General features: G+C 42.4%; 1 long non-coding RNA gene across 12 annotated transcripts in view; it reads right to left on the reverse strand.

The window, feature by feature from the left end:
• LOC123861696 (uncharacterized) overlaps positions 1-21,654 on the reverse strand; it is a 272,443-nt gene that overhangs the window by 112,484 nt on the left and 138,305 nt on the right. The window contains exon 1 of one of the 12 annotated variants that reach the window (XR_010413208.1): positions 15,041-17,101. The exons of the other annotated variants lie outside the window; for them this stretch is intronic. This is a non-coding gene — a long non-coding RNA (uncharacterized LOC123861696). Of the gene's footprint in view, positions 1-15,040; positions 17,102-21,654 lie in introns of those variants that run through there. 12 annotated transcript variants of the gene reach the window in all.

The raw sequence follows: 21,654 nt of genomic DNA on the forward strand, positions 1-21,654 counted from the left end.
GGTCCTCTAAGCAAAGAGAGACCCTAAAAGCAACATAGACCAGAAAGGAACACAGACAATATACGGTAACAGTCACCTTACAGGCAATACAATGGCACTAAATTCCTATCTTTCAGTAGTTACCCTGAATGTAAATGGGCTAAATGCCCCAATCAAAAGACACAGGCTATCAGACTGGATTAAAAAACAAGACCCATCGATATGCTGTCTGCAAGAGACTCATTTTAGAACCAAAGACACCCCCAGATTGAAAGTGAGGGGGTGGAAAACCATTTACCATGCTAATGGACACCAAAAGAAAGCTGGGGTGGCAATCCTTATATCAGACAAATTAGATTTTAAACCAAAGACTGTAATAAGAGATGAGGAAGGACATTATATCCTACTTAAAGGGTCTATCCAACAAGAAGATCTAACAATTGTAAATATCTATGCCCCTAACATGGGAGCAGCCAATTATATAAGGCAATTAATAACAAAAGCAAAGAAACACATCAACAACAATACAATAATAGTGGGGGACTTTAACACCCCCCTCACTGAAATGGACAGATCGTCTAAGCAAAAGATCAACAAGGAAATAAAGACTTTAAATGACACACTGGACCAAATGGACTTCACAGACATATTCAGAACATTCCATCCCAAAGCAATGGAATACACATTCTTCTCTAGTCCCCATGGAACATTCTCCAGAATAGATCACATCCTAGGTCATAAATCAGGTCTCAACCAGTACCAAAAGATTGGGATCATTCCCTGCCTATTTTCAGACCACGATGCTTTGAAACTAGAACTCGATCACAAGAGGAAAGTCGGAAAGAATTCAAATACATGGAGGCTAAAGAGCATCCTACTGAAGAATGAATGGGTCAACCAGGAAATTAAAGAAGAATTAAAAAAATACATGGAAACCAATGAAAATGAAAACACAACTATTCAAAATCTTTGGGATGCAGCAAAGGCAGTCCTAAGAAGAAAGTATATAGCAATACAACCCTTTCTCAAGAAACAAGAAAGGTCTCAAGTACACAACCTAACCCTACACCTAAAGGAGCTGGAGAAAGAACAGCAAGTAAAGCCTTAACCCAGCAGGAGAAGAGAAATAATAAAGATCAGAGCAGAAATCAATGAAATAGAAACTAAAAGAACAGTAGAACAGATCAACGAAACTAGGAGCTGATTCTTTGAAAGAATTAACAAGATTGATAAACCCCTGGCCAGACTTATCAAAAAGAAAAGAGAAATGACCCAAATCAACAAAATCATGAATGAAAGAGGAGAGATCACAACCAACACCAAAGAAATACAAACAATTATAAGAACATATTATGAGCAACTCTATGCCAGCAAATTAGATAACCTGGAAGAAATGGATGCATTCCTAGAGATGTATCAACTACCAAAACTGAACCAGGAAGAAACAGAAAACCTGAACAGACCTATAACCACTAAGGAAATTGAAGCAGTCATCAAAAATCTCCCAAAAAACAAAAGCCCAGGGCCAGATGGCTTCCCAGGGGAATTCTACCAAACATTTCAAGAAGAATTAATACCTATTCTTCTGAAACTGTTCCAAAAAATAGAAATGGAAGGACAACTTCCAAACTCATTTTATGAGGCCACCATTACCTTGATCCCAAAACCAGACAAAGACCCCCATCAAAAGGGAGGATTACAGACCAATATCCCTGATGAACATGGATGCAAAAATTCTCACCAAAATACTAGCCAATAGGATCCAACAGTACATTAAAAGGATTATTCACCACGACCAAGTGGGATTTATCCCTGGGCTGCAAGTTGGTTCAACATCCGCAAATCATCAATGTGATACAATACATTAAAAAAAGAAAGAACAAGAATCATATGATCCTCTCAATAGATGCAGAAAAAGCTTTTGACAAAATACAGCATCCTTTCTTGATCAAAACTCTTCAGAGTATAGGCATAGAGGGTACATACCTCAATATCATAAAAGCCATCTATGAAAAACCTACAGCGAATATCATTCTCAATGGGGAAAAACTGAGAGCTTTCCCCCTAAGGTCAGGAACGCGGCAGGGATGTCCACTATCTCCACTGCTATTCAACATAGTATTGGAAGTCCTAGGCACAGCAATCAGACAACAAAAAGAAATCAAAGGCATCCAAATCGGCAAAGAAGAAGTCAAACTCTCACTCTTTGCAGATGATATGATACTTTATGTGGAAAACCCCAAAGACTCCACCCCAAAACTGCTAGAACTCATACAGGAATTCAGTAAAGTGGCAGGATATAAAATCAATGCACAGAAATCAGTGGCATTCCTATACACCAACAATAAGACAGAAGAAAGAGAAATTAAGGAGTCGATCCCATTTACAATGGCACCCAAAACCATAAGATACCTAGGAATAAATCTAACCAAAGAGACAAAGGATCTGTACTCAGAAAACTATAAAATACTCATGAAAGAAATTGAGGAAGATACAAAGAAATGGAAAAACGTTCCATGCTCATGGATTGGAAGAACAAATATTGTGAAGATGTCAATGCTACCTAGAGCAATCTACACATTCAATGCAATCCCCATCAAAATACCATCCACTTTTTTCAAAGAAATGGAACAAATAATCCTAAAATTTGTATGGAACCAGAAAAGACCCCGCATAGCCAGAGGAATGTTGAAAAAGAAAAGCAAAGCTGGTGGCATCACAGTTCCAGACTTCCAGCTCTATTACAAAGCTGTTATCATCAAGACAGTATGGTATTGGCACAAAAACAGACATATAGATCAATGGAACAGAATAGAGAGCCCAGAAATGGACCCTCAACTCTATGGTCAACTCATCTTTGACAAAGCAGGAAAGAATGTCCAATGGAAAAAAGACAGTCTCTTCAACAAATGGTGTTGGGAAAATTGGATAGCCACATGCAGAAGAATGAAACTGGACCATTTCCTTACACCACACACAAAAATAGACTCCAAATGGTTGAAAGACCTCAATGTGAGACAGGAGTCCATCAAAATCCTAAAGAACACAGGCAGCAACCTCTTTGACCTCAGCCAAAGCAACTTCTTCCTAGAAACATCGCCAAAGGCAAGGGAAGCAAGGGCAAAAATGAACTATTGGGACTTCATCAAGATAAAAAGCTTTTGCAAAGCAAAGGAAACAGTCAACAAAACCAAAAGACAACCGACAGAATGGGAGAAGATATTTGCAAATGACATATCAGATAAAGGGCTAGTATCCAAAATCTATAAAGAACTCATCAAACTCAACACCCAAAGAACAAATGATCCAATCACGAAATGGGCAGAAGACATGAACAGACATTTTTCCAAAGAAGACATCCAAATGGCCAATAGACACATGAAAAAGAGCTCAATATCGCTCGGCATCAGGGAAATCCAAATCAAAACCTCAATGAGATACCACCTCACACCAGTCAGAATGGCTAAAATTAACAAGTCAGGAAACGACAGATGTTGGCGGGGATGCGGAGAAAGGGGAACCCTCCTACACTGTTGGTGGGAATGCAAGCTGGTGCAGCCACTCTGGAAAACAGTATGGAGGTTCCTCAAAAAGTTGAAAATAGAGCTACCATATGATCCAGCAATTGCACTACTGGGTATTTACCCCAAAGATACAAAAGTAGGGATCCGAAAGGGTACGTGCACCCCGATGTTTATAGCAGCAATGTCCACAATAGCCAAACTGTGGAAAGAGCCAAGATGTCCATCGACAGATGAATGGATAAAGAAGATGTGGTATATATATATATAATGGAATATTATGCAGCCATCAAAAGGAATGAGATCTTGCCATTTGCAATGACGTGGATGGAACTGGAGGGTATTATGTTGAGCAAAATAAGTCAAACAGAGAAAGACATGTATCATATGATCTCACTGATATGAGGAATTCTTAATCGCAGGAAACAAACTGAGGGTTGCTGGAGTAGGGGGTGGGGTGGGAGGGATGGGGTGACTGGGTGATAGACACTGGGGAGGGCATGTGCTCTGGTAAGCGCTGTGAACTGTGCAAGACTGTTGACTCTCAGATCTGTACCTCTGAAACATATAATGCAATATATGTTAAGGAAAAAAAAAAAAGAAGAAGAAGGTAGCAGGAGGGGAAGAATGAAGGGGGGGAAATCGGAGGGGTAGACGAACCATGAGAGACGATGGACTCTGAAAAACAAACTGAGGGTTCTAGAGGGGAGGGGGGTGGGAGGATGGGTTAGCCTGGTGGTGGGTATTGAGGAGGGCACATTCTGCATGGAGCACTGGGTGTTATGCACAAACAATGAATCATGGAACACTACATCTAAAACTAATGATGTAATGTATGGGGATTAACATAAGAATAAAAAAATGTAAAAAAAAAAAAAGAACCTCAAATATCGGGGACTAAAAGTAATAAAAACAAATTAATCTCTCATACAAAGTCTGATGGTCATATTCTCGGGTGGCTCTTCTCCAAATGCTTATCCAGGAACCCAGACTCCTTTAATACTGTGGCTCTGCCATCTTGTAGTTTCAAAGTTGCCCTAGTATCAGCTAGCTAGAAAATGGATGGTTTTACATGGGAGATTTTTATGGCCTAAGCTTGGAGGTAGCATATATCCTTTTCCCCCCATGGTCTATTGGACAGAACTGAGCCACATGACCACAATAACAGCAAGGGAGCCTAAGAAATGGAGGAAAACGCATGGAACTTAGTGCCCACCAAGAATCTCTTTCAAATATTTACAAATCTGAAAAAAAAAAAGAATCTCTTTCAAAGACTCTGAAAAGTCTGTGGGCTTTTTAAAGAAGTCCAAAACTCCAAATATTCCAAATTTCTAAACTGGAATATGAAGTGTAATCCTGTCTGTGTAGCAATCCAAGGTGGGGATTCAAGTCAGCAACACTTATATTCTACACAGTCATTCAGGGACTCAGGCTGGTGGCAGTTCTGCCATATTGAAAAGGCTTCAGAAGAGATTTTAAGGGCCAGACCTACAAATTGCACTCAATACTTCCACCCATATTTCACTGGTTAGAACTCAGTGATATGACCATATATGAAGAGAGGGGAAGGAATGTAGTCTATATGCCAGGCAGAAGGGACAAGTGAATTTTTCTAGATTGTTAGAGAATTCTATCCCACCCAGATGTTTTAACTGGACCTGCCAAATACCAGTTACTTCTCATCTCTTCCACTGACACCCCTCCCTAATATGCTCCTCTATGGCTTGACATGTGTCCATTTAGCTATGGCTCCAATGTGACATCTCACAGTTACCTAATTCTGGCCTCTAAGTACAAGTCCTTCCTTTCAACAAGGAGGTAATTTGAAAAATTACTGAATGTGCTCTCAATAGGAAACCCCACGTTCTTCTGCAATTCATTCATCTGGTGATAATGCACTTAGACTTTATCATTTCTCCACTAGAGGATGGCAAGGACTTGTCTGTTTTGTTCAGTACTCTAATGCTAGTGCCTAGAACATCATGCTTGGTACACTGTAGGTTACCCAATAAATATTTTTTGAATGAATGTGTGACTTTCCCTTCAGTCTTAAAATCTGAATAGGGAGTTCATATTTGATGTTGAAAATAATCCTCCCTGCCTCCTTATATATGATCCTACCTCCCCAGTCCCTGGAAGGGCATCCTGACCACAAGCCACACCTTTTCCAAATGCTCACTAACTCGCTCACTCGGCACCCACTTCTTTTCCACCCATAGCAAACTTTGAAGAAGCCACATACATCACAAGGCCTTTTTCCCCCTCTTTTGTTTGGTATTGCTGATATGTAGAAACTAGAGCAAAGGTGACTTCAGAGTCTGCCTGACTCTTATTTCCAATTTTTGTCATCATTGGCTGTCAGTATGGAATCTGCCATGGTGGAGATATGTGCTGCTGTGGAATAAACCCTCAAGTGAGCAGAAAAAGATGTGTCTGAATTCCAGCTAAACCACTTAATGGCTACGTGGTTTCTATAAATCACCTCAAGGCTCTGAGCTTCAGCTTCTTCTTTGGTAAGCCGATAACAATATTCACCCTCTCAACTTCACAGGATTGTTGTAAAAATGCATTTTGTTTTCATTCAAAAGCTATTTATTGGTAGCATACTATATGCCAAAACTTGACCTAGGCTCTGGAGATACATCAGGGAATAAAACAAACTTCCTGTGTCTCAGAGTTTATGGTTGGAGGAAACAGACTGTAAATAAATCAAAAGATGAATACATAGTACATCAGGTGGCGGTGAGAGCTATGGGGAAAAAATGTCACAGGGTAAAAAGATGAGGGCTCTTTAATATCTTATATAAGATGGTCCAGAATGGTCCAGGATATTGGAAGAGAGACTTGAAGGAAATGAGTAGGCCATACAAAGATATAAGGGAAGAGGAGGTACAGCATGTGAATAGGTCCCAAAGTGACAGTATGATTGGTATTTATGAGCAATAGCAGGGAGGTCAGATTGGCTGGAGCAGAGTCAATGAAAGAAGGGTGATAGGCGATGAGGTCAGAAAGGTGACATGGAACTAAATCAATCAGGGCTCTATAGGCCATGGAAAAGATTTTGGCTTTTACTCTGAATAAGATAGAAAGCCATTTTTTACTTGAACAAAGAAGTGATGCAACGTGGCATACACTTTGTAAAGATCATTCCAACAGCTATGTGAGTAGGCTTCATGGAAGCTACACTGGAAGCGAGAAGACCAGGTAGGAGGTTACTGCAATAAAACAGGTGAGAGCTGACACAGGGTTGGACCAAGCCAATAGCAGAGAAGGTGGTGAAAAGTGGTCAGATTATGGATATATTTTGAAGGTAACATCAACCAGCCTTCTGGATGGATTAGATGTCAACTGAAAGAGAAAGAGAGGAGTCAAAAATGGCCCTAAGTTTTTGACCTAAGAAGTGATAAAATGGGGTTGCTACTTACTGAGATGAGAAAACTGCAGAAAACATAACATGGAAGCTCTCACTATGTTAGAACCTCAATCTTGGAAATGTTAGTTTTGTGATGTCTATTAGACATCCAAATGGTGATGTATGACATTGAATATGTGTATTGGGAGTTCCAAGATGAGGTCCAGGATAGAGCTATAAATCGGGAGTTGGCAGTCTATATAAAAGCCTTGAGAATGGATAAGATCACTTAAGGAATGAGTAGAGAAGAACTAATTCTGAGGACTGGGCAAGAGGAACTCCCAATATTTAGAAGTTTGGAGAAAGAGAGAGGCACGGCAAAGAAAAACAAAAATAGAAGCAGTTAATGAATGAGGTAGGAAGAGGAACGAGAGACAGAAGAAAGAGGGTCAGGAAGGAGGGGCTAACATAAATTTCCATTTATGATCCAGTAGATTGGCCAAGTAGCATTATAGTAGATATAAACCCAAATATATCAGTAATTAAATCTAAATGGATTAAGTAGTTCAATTAAAAGCCTGTAATTATTAAACTAAATTAAAAATAAAATCCAATATATGCTGCTTACTAGAGATATACCTTAAACATAAGACATAGAGTAATTAAAAAGTAAAGATGATAAAAAATATAACATGCAACCACTATCCAAAAGAAAGCTGGAATAGCTATACTGATAGTGAAGTAGACTCAAGGAAAAAGCAAAATTGGGATAAAGATACAAGTTTCATAATGATAAAAGGGTTAATTCTCCAAGAAAACATTAAATTCTCAATTTATACGTATGTAAAAACCATAGCTTCAAAATACATAAAGAAAAATTGACAGAATTATAAATACAGGCAAATCTACACTCATTTTGGGAAACTTCAACACACTTCTCTCAATAAAAGGTACAGCAAGGAAAAAAAAATCAGTAAGGATATATAAGATATAAACAACACAATTAACAAATTTGATATTTTGGCATGTACAGAACACTGTGCAGAAAAGAATGCACATTCTTCTCAAATGTACATGGAACATTTATGCTGGCCATAAAAGAAGTTTCGACAAGTTTCAAAGGATTGAAATCACTCAGAATATGTTCTCTGACCACAAAAGCATTAAGCTGGAAATAAGTTTTTGAAATAAGTAAAAATTTCTCAATTTCTTGGGAATTTAACAATATATACTTTTATATAGGTCAAAGAAAAAAATTTCAGTGGAAATTGGAAATCATGAAAATACAACAACATATCAAAACACAGGGGATGTAGCTAAACCTCTGCTAAGAGAAAACTTACAGCCCTAAATGCATATATTTAAAAAGAAAAAAGAATAGAAAAAAAGTCCAGTTATTTATCTCAAAAAGAAGAAAAACAGCAAATTGAAACTAAAGAAACTAGAAAGGAAGAAATAATAAAAACTAAGAGCAGAAATTAATGAAATATAAAGCAAATATTCAAGAGAGAAAATCAACATGCCTAGAAGTTGGCACTTGTAAAAGAATAATAAAAGTATTGGTTTCTAAGAAGTCTGATAGGAAAATAATAAAGAAGTCACAAATTACCCGTTGAATTTGAAATGAGGACATCAGTTCATATGCTACAGGTATTTAAAAGATAATTACAATATATTATGAATAATTTATTATTAATAAATTTTTAGATAAAATGAAAAATGCTTAGAAAAACAAAACTAACAAAAACTGACATGAGAAAATAAAAAACCTATAATAGTCCTCTACCTATCAGAGTGTTGAAGCTGTAGTTAACAATACCTATACAAAGAAATCTACAGGCATAAATGGCTTTCCCCTAAGTAAATTCCTCAAAATATTTATGGAAGAAATGACACCAATCACATATAAACAGGTGAATAGACTAGAAAAAAGAAAATGTGCACACCCTATAATTCCTCAGGAAGGGTTAACTAAGTAGCATTTTCCAAACTACTTTGACCCAGAACCTTTTCCTCTAGAGCAGTGCTGTTTAATAGAAACCTAATGCCAGCTACATGTGTAATTTTAAAACTTTTAGTAGCCACATTAAAATAAAAATAGGTGAAACTAATTCCAAAAATATATTTTATTCAATACAATACACCCAAATATTATCAATTCAATATATAATCAATATAGAATTATTAATGAGATATTTTCCATTCTTTTTTGAAGACTAGTGCTAAGGCTTTAAAATCTGGTGAGTTTTGTATGCTTCCAGCACATCTCAATTCAGTTCAGCCCCATGTCAAGTGCTCAGTAGCCACATATGGCTACCATATTGGACAATGCAGCTCTAGGGACTTGTGTGGGTCCTCTGTTTTGCAGGGCACTCTTCAGGAAACCCTGCCCTAAAAAGAGACCCATGGCTAAAACCTTCCCGCCAGGTCAAGAGATAAAACATGCTAAGAGTCTCTACAAGAAGTTATAAAAGGTATCATCCCAGAAAATTGGTGAGGCATTTTGGAAAACATCTCACCATATGGAAGAATTATTTTTTAATTAAAAAGTAAAAGACATGGACGTGGGGTCAAATCTTTCTTATTGTACAGTGCTGTTTTGGTTATCTTTTGCTGCATAACAAATCATCCCCAAACTTAGTTGTTTAAAACAACAACATTTGTTTGTTTGGGCAGGGTTTGGTGGGGACAGTACACCTCAGCTTCATGTGGCATCAGTGAGGGCAGTTTGGCTGGAGCTGGAAGATGCATTTTCCAGGTGATTCACTCAAATGGCTGGCAAATTGGTGCTGGCTGTTGGCTGGGAGCTCAGTTAGACTATCAACAAGTAGAGAAGAATCATGGTCCTCTGCAAGTGGCTGCTTGGGCTGCATCCCAGCATGGCGGCAGGATACCAACAGGGAGAAAGCAGATGGTCCAGACCTGTCAAGGCTAGGCCTTGCACTGGTACAGCATCATTTTTGCCCTGATTTGAGGAGGTGAAGAAATAAATTCCACCCCTGGTGTGGGGAGAGACAAAGCACTCATGACTATCTCTGATCCACCATAGATGCTATAGTATTTTCAAATCCGTAATTGCTCTTCCCAATAATGTTTTTCAGTTTTAATAATTTATTTTTTTTAATATCTTGAAATAGGGGCGCCTGGATGGATCAGCGGTTGAGCATCTGCCTTTGGCTGAGGTCATGATCTCAAAGTTCTAGGATCAAGCTCCACATCGGGCTCCCTGCTCCTTGGGGCGTCTGCTTCTCCTCCACTGGCCCTCCCCCTGCTTGTGCTCGATTTCTTTCTCTCTCTCAAATAAAGTCTTTAAAACAAATAAACAAACAAACTTGAAATAAATATGACAACATCTTAACAATTTACACATGTGTGGAACACAAATGTTTGCAATAATATGTCTGTATACATTTTCTATTTTCTTTAATTTTTTAAAATTAACAGGCTTCATTTTTTAGAATGGTTTTAGATTTGCAGAAAAATTACAAAGATACTATAGTGTTCCCATATATCCCTCCTCCCCACACACAGTCGCCCCATTATTAGCAACTCACGTTGGTATGGTATATTTGTCATAACTTTTTTTTAAGATTTTATTTATTCTTATTTTTGAGAGAGAGAGAGAACAAGCAGGGAGGAGGGGCAGAGAGAGAAGCAAAGTCCCTGCTGAGTGGAGCCTGAGGCGGGGCTGGATCCCAGGACCCTGGGATCATGACCTGAGCCAAAGGCATACGTTTAGCCGACTGAGCCACCCAGGCACCCCATTTGTCAAAATTAATGAACCAATATTGATACCTAATTACTTAATTTAATATAATCATTTATTCAGATTTCCTTGGGGTTTTTGTTTGTTTTTTAGAGAGAGGTGGGGGAGGGGAGGCACAGAGGGAGGGAGAGAATCTTAAGCAGTCTCCATGTCCAGTGTGGAGCCCCGCGTGGGGCTTGATTCACAACCCTGAGATCATGACCTGAGCTGAAATCAAGAGTCAGATGCTTAACCAACTGAGCCACCCAGGTACTCCAGTTTCCTTGGTTTTAAACTAATGCCCTTCAGCTCCAGATCCCATTTAGGATGCCACGTTATATTTAGCTGTCACATCTCCTCAGGGTCCTCTTGGTTGTGACAGCTTCTCAGAATTGCCTTGTTTTTTATGACCTTGATAGTTTTGAAGAGCACTGGTCAGATACAGTGCAGGATGTCCTACTACTGGTATCTGTCTAGTGTTTTTCTCATGATTAGATTGAGGTTATGGGTTTGGGAGCGAAAGACCACAGAGATGAAGTACTATTTTCATTACAACATATCAACATGATTTATGATTGTTGATGCTGACCTTGATCTCCTGGCAGAGATGTTTTTCAGGTCTCTCCACTGGGAAGTTCCTCTTTTTTTCCCTTTTTCTTAGTGTCTTCTTTGGAAGAAAGTTGCTAACATGTAGCCCACAATTGAGGAGTGGGGAGTTATGCTCCCCTCCTTCAAGATGAAGTATCTACATATGTGATCTGGAATTTATCTGCACAGTGAGTTGTTTCTTCTACCACACTTATTGATTTACCAATCATTTGTTTATATTGGTCTGGACTCATGGATATTTATTTTAAACTTTGGGTAATAAAGCAACACTACTTTATTTTGTTGCTCAATTTGTTCCAGCTTTGGCCACCAGGGGCGCTTTCATTTACTTCGCAACATTTTGATTGGATACTATCACTGCCATGAGAAAGATAAGAAAAAGGCAGTCCATTTAAGTGACCAGAAAGTCCAGGACATGACAGCCCACCTCTGACTTCCGAACCTCCACTACACATACTTAGCCCACCCTGGGCCCTCTGCGGCTGCCCAGAAGACAGGCTGAGATCACTGGGCAGCTCCTCCAAGAAAGTCAAAGAAGTCACTGCTGGTCGTAGGAGGTCCTTGTGTGTGTGGCTGTTCCATATTCTGAAAGTTCATAGCCAAGGAAAGGGTAATTATATACCTCAATGGAGAAACAAAAAATATGTGAGCAGCACTGGGTTATCATGAAGTGGTTCAAGTCTATAAATAGTGCTACCCTGGTCCCCAACCATCTCAGGAGCAAATTAAAGCTTGCCGTGGTGCTGGGCAGGAACTCACTGCCCTGACCCACCCCCAGCACTCCATGGGGTTTCATTGAGAGTACCATGGATGCCCAACAGACCAAGACCCAAGAACACGTATACTCCCTCATGTACAGGAGGGGAGCGTGCAGTGGCCCTCACAAACAACCTTCACGATGGCTACAGACCCCCAGGAACTAGTGTCCTGGACATGGGCAATGACTGAACAGATACTTCTCTTTTGATCCAGCAGGGAACAATCTTGAGAAATAAACTGGCTCTGGATGGAAAGTATAAAAAATAGCACTATAAAGAAGATCTTATTTGAAGAAACTTTCATACATGCTCAAATCCTTCAAGGGTCAACCCTGGGTCCATGAGTTGGACGTGTGGCTTTGTTTGGGGGAATAAAGCTACTCCAACCTTGATCTCAAAACATGCTCAGGAAGTCATTCAAATGTGAGGCCCATTTCAATACCCCAGTTCCCAATGACACAGGGCAAATTCTGTATGGACTGCTACAACTGAAGACTTTCATAACACAGCAAATGCTTTCATTTCTTTTTCTTTTTAAGTCCAAAACCTCTCTTTGCAAGTATTGTTAAAACAAAGTTTCATGATAAGGTATTTCAAACATTTAGGCAAATCTTGAGGATATTAGCGCAGACTACAACCTCTAATTTTATCAAGTCTTAACATGATGTCGTATTTGCCACACATCTTTTTTTTTCTTAAAGAAAGACAATATTGCAGAACCCCTTGCAGCCTCTGTGCACATGCTCACCCCTTGCCCCACTGCCCCTCACCTGCCCCTAGCTGACACGTATTCTCGGCCATTCACACCAGCCTCTTCTGTCCTGCCTTCCACTCAGCCCTCCTGTATCAGGAAGGGTGTGCTGGAAGAGACCCACCTCACAGAGCTGCTCAGCCAGAGAACAGGCCTGCTGGGCACAGCTGTTAGGAAGAGGAGTGGGGTGTGGAGGAGAGAAAGGATGAAAAATATGGCCTAGGGCTTGAAATGCATTTCAACCTTCCAAAGACAAAATATGCTACAACAGATCATATTATCTGTTTTGTCCAAACTCTCTTTTGTTGTTGTTAAGTCACTGTGCTTAGGATGAAAATGCCAACATTAAAGAAATCTCACGTTCTTCGTTCTCTTAAGGAACTGAGGAATGGGAAGCAGGAGGCCTCAGGGCTGGTGGAAGAGAGAAGGGCACAGCGCTGGGAAAAGGTGGGTGAGGCCAATGCTGATTTGGCTGCAGAATACTGTTAAGGTCCAATGATGTATTAAGTGTTATCAGACTTATAAAAAATATTTGATAATCCAGGGAATGTTTTGGCAGGCTAGTGGTTTCCAAAAATCTATTTCTGCAAGATTTCTGCTGATTAAATTAATGCTATATGGACGGGTTCCTTCAGGGACATCGACTGAATCAAGCCATACACCAACAAACATAAAGAGGGCGGGGAGGACCCAAAACCGCACTCATTTGCTAAATTTCCAAACTAAACTTAAATTTTGTTATTAAATCCAACCAAGCATTTTCAAAATATCACTTGCCAGATTGGTTCAAACCGGAAGCACACGTCTGTTTCCAACACCACTAGCCCAGACCCAAGTCTAGACTCAGGTCCAGTCACTTGAAGGGAAGGCAACTATCAAGGGCATGCTTTGTGCTAGGCATTGTGGTGGATATGTCACTTTCTACGGCTTATTTAATCCTCACAAAACCCTCTGAAGGATGACATTAATCCATCTGATACAAGAGGATGCCGCAATTCAGAGAGGTTAAGTAGCCTGCACAGGGTAACACAGCCAGCAAGCAATTTATATGGATGAGCCTTGGATTAAACACAACCCACATGAGCTCCTATTTTTCTGTGGTAGTCTCACTTCTATGCTATTTGTGTGTCGGTTGGGCTGTTTCAGATTGCAGAGGACAGAGAAATGCTCCCGCTCTCTCTGGACTTGGGGATGGATTGTAAGAATCCAGAGGAGGTGAAGGAACCCAGAAAGCAAGCAAAATCACAGTAACCAGATTCGGGCTTCTGTGGAGTGTCACAGGGACCTGTCCTCTCAGAGGGGGCCATGCGGCTGCTGATTCTAATGACACTGCCACTCTCAACATAGCCTTCCTCTTTTTCTCCTTCTCTCTCTCTCTCCTTCTCTGCTTGCCTCATGCTTTCTGTCTCCTGGCTCCATCCCTCTATTCCCACCATGCCCCTATGGGGTGTGCGTGCCTCCCTTGGTCAAAAGACGGTTGGTAGAAGGCCTTCTAGAGGAACCAGGCACCGCATGGGTGGCCACCATCATGTGTCCGGCCAATCTTTGGTCCAATCACGTGTGACTAAGGTAGTAAAGCCACAGTAAAGCCACAGGATGTGGGTAATTACGCAGAAGATACCATTTTCCTCAGAGAGGAGGTGTGCGTGTGGCAGGCCCTAGGGGTCCCCAGGGCTTCCATATTAGTGTCCTGTGGCCGCCATGGCAAAGCATTACACATTGGATGCCTTCAATACAACAGATATTTATTCTCCTGCACAAGACAAGAGGCTGGAAGTCTGAGATCAAGGTGTCACCAGGGCTGTGCTCCCTGCAAAGGCTCCAGAGGAGATTCCTTTCTTGCCTCTTCCAGCTTCTGGTGACCCCAGGCGTCCCCTGGCTTGTGGCTGCTTCCCTCCCGCCTCTGCCTCTGTCCTCACACAGTCTTCTCCCCATGTTTCTCTATGCCCTCTCCTCCAAGGACACCAGTCATTGGATTCAGGGCCCACCCTAAATCCAGGATGATTTCATCTCAAGATCCTCAACTAAAGACATCTGCAAAGACCCAATTTCTTGAGAAAGTCACCTTCTGGGTTCCCAGGCAGATACAAATTTGGGGGGTACACTATTGAAACCATTACAGCTTCTCTTCAGTACACTGTGTCATCACACAACACCCCCAAGGTGTATCATGGGCTCCCAGATAGCAGGGGTTGTGCGGTTTTTCTTCTTTTGGAGGTGCCTTAGCACGTGCCAGGAGCTAACTAACTGCCTACTTACTGATTTACCCGGAATAGATCGGAAAAAAATTCTGAAAAATCAACATCATTTTATTCAAGTCCCTACCTGTTGCATGGTGCTGTCCCCATCTGTGGCATCCTGCATGCATTGTGGCTGCCCGGTAGCAAGTTTCTGGGCCACCCCTGCCACAGAGCATCGTCCACAGAGATGTGGATCTGCAGTTTCGCCCGTCTTCTGAGCAGAGGTCTGACACCATAGCTTCTCCATCCCAGAGTCAACCTAGTGCAGATCTAACCCTCCCTTCTAGTGTGTTCCGGCCCATGAGCCAACTGGGTCCAAAATCCATGCTGAGGTCCTCTTTGTGTTCCCCCTCAGTTGCCTGAGGAGGTAGGTGAGTCCTGTTCCAGTTTGGCCTTGCTCATCGAATGTTCTCTGGTGGGAAAACAAACCAAACCAAACCCCAGAACTCTGGTTTGGTTCTTAGTGATATAAAAACTATTTGGATTTGGTTCGAGGTTGAGCAAACTGGTGCAGTTTGTTCCAGTTTTTGGTTCACAGTTCAGGCCAAGTCGCTGATCCAGACAGAAAGAATGTCCCTGGAATGCCTCTTCCAACTAGGGCTCAACAGCTGAAAGGGCTGGGTGTCCAGACGGAGGCCGCCTGCTCAGCAGACACCCAGGGGCTTCCCTGCAGCTCCAAACACAGGCCTCCGAGGTCCTGGGGACAGGGTCTGGCGGCACATCTGGCCCGGTTCTCCGGGGCCTAGCCCGGAAGGTCATGCTACCTTCCACAGACTGGCGCAGCATGCCATCACCCCCGGGGCCAGGCCACGAGGCATGCCCTCAACCCGAGGACTGGGGACAGAGCGGGGGCAGCCTGGTGGGGGGGGTCACTGTGTAAATCTGTTACAGTTTCCACATAAGCACAGCTCTGGTGATCTCAGTCAAGGAGCGGCAGGGAGCCACCGAGAACCCAAATATGGCTGGGTGGGAAACAATAGGGAGTGATGGACCCTAGAGGAGCCAACCAGAGGCATTCAACTTCAAGTGGTTTGCAGCCTGGTACTCCTTCTGCGAGGCTGGCAGGTCTGAGAGGCTCGCAAAGGAACATGCCTGCCTGTCTTTGGCAGGCACCAATTCAGAGCCCTGTTTCTGGGGGCTAACGCTGCAGTTTCCCTCCCCAGCCAGGAAGCAAGGCAGAGCCAAGGACGAGGCATCAGGAGAGATCACCCCCAGGGAGCAACTGCAGGGGGCAGAGCAGCTGGGGGCATTGGGGACACCTGGCAGTGAATCATCAATCAAGAATTTTGAAAGGAAAACACATTATTTCCACTCTAGTCTCCCTCCCACGCTGACCACACATCAAAGGGGTCCTCGGACGCAGGGAACTAGTCAGCTGGGTTGATCAGGCCCTGAATGCTGGAAACCCGAGGGCTGGGACCAAAAGGCACGTCCCTGAGGGACTGCCCTAATTCTGCAATGTGGGAAGAGACCCACCTCTGGCCACCACACAGGGAGCTGACAAACATTGTCAAGGGAAACGGAAGGAAAGTTCCGAGAAGATCTCTCGTCCAAACACCTCAGTTTCTCAGGATTATTTTTTCCCATCCTTACCCTTTAAATAATCCACCCAAGGGCAACCTTATCAAAGGCACGTGGGGTGTTCCCTGACTTAGACTGAAGCCATTTTTATTCCGCCTTGGCTACATGGATAGCAAACGCCGCCTGAGACACAATCCAGAAATATTTCCTAGTGCTGGCTGCCCTGACAGGATTAGACCGCTAGCTAGCACATGTGATTTCAGCTGGGTGTGCTTTGTGTTAAACTATGCTTGCTACGTGCTGGATTCAATTATAGGTTTTCTTACACTTACATCTTCATTAGTTCTACATTGCCGAGTAGATGGAATGTGCTGTCAGCTTAAAAAAAAAAAAAAGTGTTATTTTTTTTTTCAAGGATTCAACACTGTCCGGTCCTATTAAAAAAAGAAAGGAAAAGAAAATCTTGGCTCCAGCATACATTGCTAATGGGCATGGAACTGATTCACGAGTCCCCAACTCTAGTTGTATAAAAGTAATTACTGCAACCTCGAGTAATTGCTTCCATATTCAATATTCACAGAAGGCTGCACATGTTTTACATATATATATGTGTGTGTATATATATATATATATATACATATATATATAAATATATATATTGAATTGGGAGAGAATAAAATATAAATAAAAAAAAGAACTATCAGAGAACATTTAAACTACTCATATACATACCTCTAAAAAAAAAAAAAGTCTTTAGCTGTGATAAAGATCCTGACAGAAACAAACGAAGCCAGGCCAGCAGAGACTCGAGCCCTGAAGACCCCAGCCCTCCAAAACCGGAGAGCAGGTGGTCTGGGCACGGGAAGTCATGAGGAGCAAGGTCTATGGTAGCCACAAAGGCCCACCTCACAGCCAGCAACTGTCAGTGTGTGGCGGCCACTTCCTACTCAGCAGCACTGCCTACCCCAAAGTCCTGTGAAGCCTCTGCCTGGCCCCCAGCCTATGGAGCTTCATGCCCTATGTGTGGCTCTGGAACCCAGAGTCCCCACTCTGTCCCCCAGGTGGGTCCCACAGGGCTGGATGGTATTGGCATAAGAGGGCACCACATGGGGCGGGGCAGAGCATTCCCATACAGCCCCAGAAACCACTTCAGGGAGGAAAGGGATCCATGAGGAAGGTCTGCAGACCTGAAGGAAACTTTCTGAGCAAATAGAGAGACATTCAGAGTTGGTACCTCTCAGGAAGGGAGTTAAAGGCAGGCCTTCCCGCTGATGTGTGGATGATGGAATTGATTTCATGGATCTAAACCTAAGACTTGACATTGCTCTCTGTTACATTTCATGCTTGGTTGGAGCCTGAGACCTCTTGGAGCTTTCTTTCTGTCATCTATAGAATTGCCTTTCGATCCTGGCTTTGTTTCAGCCGCGACTGTGCTAAGCCTACGTCCCTCACATCTCTCTGTTGAGACCAGTAACAATAATGCCGGACAAAGAAAGATCTCCATGCAGATGGGCTCTGCCCCATTTATCAAGAAGGGTTGTTCAAGCAGGTGCATGCACACCTACCTGCTCTGCCTTCTATTACACGGTTCCCCCTCTTACCTGACAGGGTAATTCCCGATCTGGGGGTTGAGAGGAAGGAACAACTTGGCAATCGAGCTGCTAATGGTGTCTTCTTCTTGTCTGGGTTCACAAAGAGCTAGGCAATGTGGTGTGGTGAAGTGACCCAGTGGAGCACGCATGCAATGCTGTGGGCCCTGGCCCAGGCCACTGGTGCAGATCCCACACCACAACTGGAGAGACTCCTGGCTTCTCTTCAGTGTTATCTCTGGCCAGCCTCTGTGGATCCTCAGCCTGGCAAGAGAGGCCCATCTTAAAAATCCTGGCAACTGTGTGAGACCTGTCACACACTGCCTTTGATTTTGGGGCCTTGATTGAAGTTCAAACCATGTAATTTTTAGTTGGGCTCTGTTTGTCCTCTTTCTCACCTTGGACTTGGTTCACCAAAGTCTGTCTTCCAGAAGAGTGTCAGGCCCCAACAGGCCTCAGAGGCATTTCCTTGATATATAATCCATAAGGAGTAGCAGGAGAAGCAAGAGAACCTCCTCCATCAGGAGGTTCAGCCCAAGGACATGAGACATTTTTAAATAAGAGAATGAAAAAAATTAACTGCTTGAAATAAATAACTGGAAATCCAGTTAACACACAATCAAGGTGCATTTGGTCATTTGAAAAAAGATAGTGTGGCTAACTGAACATCATCATCATCATCATCATCATCATCATCATCATCATCATCATAAAGACCTTATTAAAAAAAAGAAGAAGAACATGGGGTGCCTGGGTGGCTCAGTTGTTAAGCGTCTGCCTTCAGCTCAGGTCATGATCCCAGGGTCCTGGGATCGAGCCCCGCATCGGGCTCCCTGCTCCGCGGGGAGCCTGCTTCTCCCTCTCCCACTCCCCCTGCTTGTGTTCCCTCTCTCACTGTCTCTCTCTCTGTCAAATAAATAAATAAAATCTTTAAAAAAAAAAAAAAAAGAAGAAGAAGAAGAAAGAAGACAATGTGAGCTTTGGGATGCTCCGGAGGTATAAAAGGTTTAAATTCGGAAAAGCTAGAGTCGGCACAGCTCCAGTGCTGCAGAGGCCTGGCCTGGGGGGTGGGGGGGCACAGCAACGCTTCTCCGCAGGGTGGCCCAGGGCTCTCCGCTCCCCTCATGGAGTGCTCCAGGCACCACATGTTCCCGTTTCACAAACTAACAGTGGTTATGATTAGAAAAGGGTTTTGCTGCCAACTTGAAAATATATAGACCAGCAGCACTAGAAAGTAAATTTCAGCTCCTTACCCTGCTGGCTGAGGGGCAGCAGCTCATTTAGGCTATATAAACAGAAGGTACGGGCTGAGAAATTAGAAGAGAAATAGCTGCCATCAGTGTTCTACAGGAGGGTAAAAGGACTGTCCAAAGGTAAATTATTCCAGAGTTCTAGCCTTGGTTTCCTTTTCTAGAAAATGCTAGAGGCCTTGGGCAGTTGTGAGTAGTTAGCAAAATAATAATGCAAGTGGGAGCACTGGAGAGACAGACAGAAAGAAGATGTTGCTTCTTCACCCACAAACCAACCCACAGAAAAAGGCAGAGTCAGAATAATTTTCTTCATTCAAAAAATATTTACTGTTCTGAACAGTGTTCTAAGCGCCAAGGTTATTACATCAGTGAATAAAGCAGGTGAAAAATGCCTGATCAAACTATGCCTGCAGCTTTATAATCCGTAGACATTTGAGCCAATAAATTCCTTGTAGCATTTCAGCCAGTTTGAGCTGGGTTTTTTGTTACTTTCAAAGCAAAGTGTCCTAACTGTTACTGTCATCCTCTAGACATGGTGACACCTGACCAAACCCTGGGTCTGGTCACATTTCACTCCACATTCAAATTAAGGAGGAACACTAAAGACAAAATGCTCATGTCTCTGTCTGAAAAACCAGCCACCTCTGGGTGGCACACAGCTCTTATAAATAACCAGGAAACAGATTCAGGCTGGAAAAGGAATTTTAACAATTTCAAAAGAAAAAAAAAGGAAGGAAGGAAGGAAGGAAAGGAAAGAAAAAGAAAGAAAGAGAAAGAAAGAAAGAAAGAAAGAAAGAAAGAAAGAAAGAAAGAAAGAAAGAAAGAAAGAAAGAAAGATGAAAGGAAAAGAAAAAAGGGAAGAATTCCACAGGAAATTGAACAGGAATTTGGGAGATAAAATGTAGCAAACTTCATTGGACCATGGCCAGAACAACTGGCCAGAACAAGCCTCCCTTTATTAAAAGGGAGAGCCTGAGTGTCCCAGAGTACTAAGACCTTCCCAGAGTCTCTCACTGGAGATACATTTAATGAATGGTATTTCTGGGTACAGTTTATATATACCGATAAACATTTTTTGTTCGTTTTGTGTCCCCTGAAGCTCACTTGGGAAAGATAATGTTCTGAACTTTCAGGATCTTCAAATGTTTTTTGTGTTTTGTTTTGTTTTTAGTTTTTTGCCTTCTTACAAAGCCAGTGTGTTTTGTCCTCTACTTTGTAAACTTTGTGAAATAAACCCCAGTTGTCTTGAAGTCTAATGGGCCATGCCCCCTAACTGCGGATCAGGGCTAAGGATGATGACACAAATGTTCTCAGAAAGATTTGTAACAGCAACATACATGCTCCCTTCCTTCTAGAAAGTAATCGAACAGCCTTTCAACAAGCCCTTCCAGTGCTGTAAGTTGCCATGGACATTCTGCTATTTCTGCCTCACCAACACTGCTCCTCCATCTTCTGTTAACAGCAATCAATTTTCCTTGGGGAGCCAACTTTCCTCCACTCTCAGGGCTGGTGTTTCAGTTAGGTCTGACCCCCTATCATGGCTGCAGGACAGGAGGGACCGGTGACCCAGACCCAGACAATCAGAGCATCACACCCTCTGGGTCACATGTTAATTGGTTTAAGGATGGTCATACGGTTCAAACCAAGCCAATGGGAATCAGTCCAACAACTTATGTTGAAATTTTTGGGAAAAACACTGTTCTTTCCCACTGAGGTTGCTTAGCTGATAGGATGCAAGTCCAGAGGACCTTGGTGCTAATGGGAAGACAGTAGAACTGAGAGGGGGAGATGGAGTCTCGATGACATATTTGGACCCCCAGACCCAACTATGCCTGAAGGCAGCCTCGATCTATGGGAACTTGAAGATATTTGAGCCAAAATTTTTCCTTTTTTTTTCTTTTGCTTAAACCAGTTATATTTCTATCCTGTTCAACCAATCCTGGTTAATTTGTAAGTAAAGGCTGCCTAGGTATTCCCTACCTAGCCTATCCCTGCACATAGCATCACTCAATCATGGCAGTTTAGAAATAGCTTGGGCCCTACCATCTACTCTTTCCAAACACTGCTTATCTTTAAAAAGATGCAGCATTCACAGTGCTGCCCCTCCTTCTATCCTCTCCCCTCACTATGAACTCCAGTTGTTCTCAAAGATGTGACTACAGACCCCACCACCTTCCATTAACCCCATGGACCTTTAAATCTGGTGTAATCACTGTGGCCCAAGATCTTTTTTTAGAGGAACCCGAACAGTTGCTATATATAATGTTCTTGTGGTGGTAGATGAGAAAGCAAGAACAGGAGTCCTGATCAACATGGACTTACCTGGGGCTTTAGACTAA

Source organism: Mirounga angustirostris, unplaced genomic scaffold (assembly GCF_029215605.1).
Source record: "Mirounga angustirostris isolate CCGP_5_RB_7025 unplaced genomic scaffold, mMirAng1.0.hap1 SCAF_7, whole genome shotgun sequence".
Taxonomy (NCBI): Eukaryota; Metazoa; Chordata; class Mammalia; order Carnivora; family Phocidae; genus Mirounga; species Mirounga angustirostris.